Source organism: Mus musculus, chromosome 1 (genome assembly GCF_000001635.26).
Source record: "Mus musculus strain C57BL/6J chromosome 1, GRCm38.p6 C57BL/6J".
In the NCBI taxonomy this organism is placed as follows: Eukaryota; Metazoa; Chordata; class Mammalia; order Rodentia; family Muridae; genus Mus; species Mus musculus.
The window spans coordinates 17609780-17615082 of record NC_000067.6 but is presented as its reverse complement, the minus strand read 5'-3'; the positions used below and the strand labels follow the sequence as shown (position 1 = coordinate 17615082).

Here is a 5303-nt window from a genome sequence, read left to right as displayed (position 1 = left end):
GAGTCTGTTTTCATCAACCATTTATTTAAAACACATAATTGATCTTCATTCAACTCCAATTAAGAAAATTTGAATCAAGCCGGGCAGTGGTGGCGTGCGCCTTTAATCCCAGCACTTGGGAGGCAGAGGCAGGCGGATTTCTGAGTTCAAGGCCAGCCTGGTCTACAAAGTGAGTTCCAGGACAGCCAGGGCTACACAGAGAAACCCTGTCTCAAAAAACCAAAAAAAAAAAAAAAAAATGTGAATCAGCAGAATCTGTCTATAAAATCTGCCAATCATACTAAGGGTCATGGACAGTGATATGACACCGTTATTTTTCATTAGTTAAGCAAGCATCTCACAACACAAGGCACCCTTTTGGAACCTAATCTAACAGAAGACAAACAAGAAGCAGCATTTTTTCTACACAGTTTCAAGTTCTCAAGATGACCCAATAACTCTACTCTTGTGGACACTTGTGTCTTGGCAAGGAGTGAACCTTGATTTTGAATTTCCTGAATAACATACTTGGTTTTCCAGGTTTTTAAAGAAACCAAATATCTTAGTGGAACCTTCTTTCACAGCCTGTGTTGGCAACTGTGGAATGGGGAACAAATTTATGCATCCATATATCATTTAAAGGACTCATAGTTAAGAAAGCTTGATATCTGGGAGTCCAAGATCAATGCCATAGTTATCTTAGCAGATATTCAAAGATGTTTAACAGTATCATAAGACATGTTGCATTATATTATTTTCCAAGCATCGAGAGTAAAATAATAATTTTATTGACAATTTTTAATTTTTTTATATTCTCTTATAGTCTCAGATGAAGAGCATGTAGAGAAATTTGCTCTGCAAATGAGCCCAGAAACAGTAGAGATGAACAAAGGGAAACATACCGTACCACACTGTAGTGTATTGTGCTGTACTGCACTGATGTTTGAAAGATATTTTTGCTGCCAAATAGATAATTTGGATCAACATATTCAAAGACTCAGAGAATTTATGCTTTTCATCCTTTAAGTTCCATCCTCTAATGAAGAAATCTGGCCCCATCTCCTAAGGCTATGATGAGTAAACACTGATGTGGAGACTGAAGGATATTTTCACAGTTTTAAGATGGCTAGAGTGCAGTAAATAACACCTGTTACTGTTGTATGGATTTTTAAAATGATAGTAAGTTTAGGGGTTTGGGGAGACACATGGAATGGGAATTAGTTTGAGAACCTTTCATGAATATATCAACTATTAATCTCTACTATACTGACAATCTGATAAGAAACAGATAAATCCTAAAGCCACTGAAAAATCAGGAATAGAAAAACAAGGCACTTCTCTGGGAAAATAACATTAGACAAAAGGAGATACCATTAAAGAATTTTAGAAGTTTTAGAAAAGTTTTTTTTCCTTCCTTCAAACATTGTTTTACATATGCTTTTTATGTTAAAGTTTGAAAATAATTGTTAGTGGATTCTAGCAATGATCCCCTTCTTCGGGGGTAGGGGGTGGACAACAGTTGCTATCTGACAGTGACATTTGGGTTGTCAAGGAATTTTCATGAATGGTCACTTTTCTTCACACTATATGTCACAATATACTAAAATGGATTTCTTGATTGTGAAGCTATTCTGAAATATGAATGCAAACCTACATCTTATATTGCCTACTCCTTAGAACATAGCTATCTATCTGTTTGGCTACCTGCTGCCTTCTGTAAATAGACTTCCAAAGGATGTACATAAACATAGTTGGTGAAATGTTCATGTTTAACTAAATTATGGAGTATGACTTTTTAGTGGAAAATACTGTGTTCTTAAGTAAAATCTTTGATGGCATTGATTATTATGGAATTTAAGAGGCTTTATGAAAAGCTATTTCTAAAATCAACATACTGGGCATTCTACTATATTTATGTTAAAATATTTATTATCTGATTTTAAATGCTATGAATAATATAACATGGTAGTACTCACAACTCACATTATCTCTACCAAACCTCAGTTCTGGATGCATTTGTGACATTTTCTTCTTTACTTTTTAAAACTTTAGTGTTATCTTCCTTGCCTGTCCTCTAATACCATCCTTCAAAGCTTCTCAAAGATAATCAAATACCTCAAGTTCATAAACATCAAATTCCCATGGACTATTTATGAGAGTCTTCATATATATTACATTCAAGAAAACAGACAGTCAGACTAGAGATTTCTAAATTTTCAGAAGACATCTGATTATTGTCCAGAAAATCCCTTATATCAAGAGAACCACAAAGCTTTGCCTAGGTCCTTGAATCAGACTTGGATTAAGGTAGCTGTCTTAGGGTTTTACTGCTGTGAACAGACACCATGACCAAGGCAAGTCTTATAAAAACAACATTTATTTGAGGATGGCTTACAGGTTCAGAGGTTCAGTCCATTATCATCAAGGTGGGAGCATAGCAGTATCCAGGCAGGCATGACACAAGCAGAGCTAAGAGTTCTATGTCTTCATCCAAAGGCTGCTAGTGGAAGACTGACTTCCAGGCAACTAGGGTGAGAGTCTTAAACCCACACCCACAGTGACACACCTATTCCTACCAGGCCACACCTCAAGATGGTGCCACTCCCTGGTCCAAGAATATACAAACCATCACATTCCACTCCCTGACCCTCATAGACTTATTAAAAAAACATGAGTCTATGGGGGCCATACTAAAACATAGCATAATGCAAATGTATTTAGTCCAACTTTCAAGTCCTCATAGTCTATAGCAGTCTCAACAGTGTTAAAAGTCCAAAGTTCAAGGTCTCTTCTGAGATTCATCCAACTAATTAACTCTAATCCCCAAAGCAAGGCAGGAAACCAGCTGGGAAAACTCCAAACTGCATTGCCATGGCTGATGTCAAAGTGGTTTTCAGATCTTCATTCCTTTTTCGTCTTTGTTGACTGCAACAAACTGCTTTCTCCTGGGCTGGTTCCACTCCCTGTTATGGCTCTGGCATCTTTAACATCTTTGAGTCTCCAAGGCAATTTCAATGTTACAGCTTCTTGTTTCAGTGTCTGGGAATCCACTTGATCTTTTGGGCTACTCCTGAGGGCTAGCATCACTTCTCCAGCTCTGCCTTCTGTAGCATTCTAAACTCAGGTTGATCCACTCCACTATGGCTGCTGTTCTTGATGATCATCCCATGGTACTGACATCTCCAATACACTTGGGTGTTCCACTCCAACTAGGCTTCACCAATAGCTTCTCATAGGCTCTCTTCATGGTGCCAAGCATCAAATCCTTTGCATGACCCCTCAGTACTGGGCCATCAACTACAGCTGAGGCTATACCTTCTCCAACAGCCTTCCGTGATCTCTCACAGTGCCAAGCCTCAGCTGTCCTTCATGACACCTTCATGCCTTCAAAACCAGTACCACCTGGGTGATTCTTACACATTACCAAGTCCAGCTACAGCACGAGGTACAACCTTGGCTATCTCTGGAACACAGCTTCTTTGTGCTCCCAGAAAACACTTCCCAGAAGATTTGACCTCAGTGATGCTGGTCTCTTCATAATCACTGCTAATTTCTTAGCTCCAGCTAAAAGGCATCAATTGTCCCAGTAGTTCCTTCTATTCTTAACTCTAGAGCCAGAGCCACATGGCTGAAGCTGCCGAGGAGTTCTGCTGCTGGCAGGAATTAGAACATGACCCACTTGTACTATTACATTGTCACTGGCTTTCTGTTTTCCAAATCCTTCACTGCCTAAGCTTGGCTATCCTGGTTCTTGCTCTGTAGATTGGCCTTGAATGCAGAGATCAGGATGCCCATCTCCTGGGATTAAAAGTGTCTACCACCATGCATGGATCTAAATTTAGCTGGGTAGGATTTTGCCCCAAGGTCCCTCTCCCTTAAGCTGTTATCTCCTAGAACACAGGATTTTGTTCCATTTCACTTCCTGGTACACCTTTAATACTCGAACCATACATTTTATATTTTTTCCTTTCTAAGCTTGCTATGCTTGTTCAAACTTCTCTTCATAAGACTTAACCAGAGAACAAAGTCTCTGCTAAGGTTTTTTGAAATTTCCTTTGTCAGTGCAATTAGCCTGAGTCTCTTCACCTTAGCCTCAGGCAGACTTTTCAGGTAAGGGCAAAAAGTAGCCACATTCTTCACCAAAATATCACAAAAACAGTCTTTATGCCACATTCTGAAATTCTTCTCCTTTGAAATCTCTTGGGCCAGGTCAACACAGTTCAAATTATTCCTAGCATCAAAGTCTTTCATATTCCTACTAGGATGACCTATTAAGCCCCATTTAAAGCATTCCACTGCTTTCCAAATCCAAAGTCCCCAAATCCACATTTTTTCAAATAAAAACATGGTCAGGCCTATCACAGCAATACCCCACTCCCAGTACCAACTTCTGTCTTAGTCAGGGTTTTACAGCTGTGAACAGACACCATGACCAAGGCAAGTCTCATAAAAACAACATTTACTTGGGGATGGCTTACAGGTTCAGAGGTTCAGTCCATTATCATCAAGGTGGGAGCATAGCAGTATCCAGGCAGGCATGGTGCAGGTAGAGCTGAGAGTTCTACATCTTCATCCAAAGGCTGCTAGTGGAAGACTGACTTCCAGGCAACTAGGGTGAGAGTCTTAAGCCCACACCTACAGTGACAGACCTATTACGACCAGGCCACACCTCAAGATGGTGCCACTCCCTGGTCCAAGAATATACAAACCATCACAGTAGCATACTCTTTTTAAAAATTATTTGTTTTTTAAACTTTATTTTTAATTTATTTTCTACACGCCATATTTCATTCCTCTCCCCCCATCCACCCTCTGAATGCTTCATATCCCACACCTTCCCACCCCACCCAGTCTCCACATGGATGCCCCCACCCTAAACCCAATCTGGTCTCTAAACTCCATGGGGCCTCCAGTCTCTTAAGTGCATCATCTCTGAACACAGACTCAGAAGTCCTCTACTGTATGTGTGTTGGGGGGCTCATATAAGCTTTTATATGCTGTCTGTTTGGTGGTCCACTGTTGGAGAGATCTTGGGGCATACGTTCCACTATATTCATAGTGGCATTATTTGTGATAACCAGAAGCTAGAAACAACCTAGATGTCCCAAGACAGAAGAATGGATACAGAAAATGTAGTTCATTTGGGATACTACTCAGCTATTAAGAACGAAGGCATCCTGACTTTTGTATGGAAATGGATGGAACTAGAAAATATCATCCTGAGTGAGGTAACTCAGACACAAAAGGACATGCATGGTATGTAATCACTAATTAGTGGATATTAAAAAAAATGTACAGAATACCCAAGACACAGTCTACAGAAC

General features: G+C 39.7%; 1 protein-coding gene across 1 annotated transcript in view; it reads right to left on the bottom strand.

Annotated features, from left to right (window-relative positions):
- The window catches only part of Pi15 (peptidase inhibitor 15), a 29039-nt gene that overhangs the window by 15857 nt on the left and 7879 nt on the right, over positions 1–5303 (bottom strand). The gene's annotated exons all lie outside the window — the stretch shown is intronic.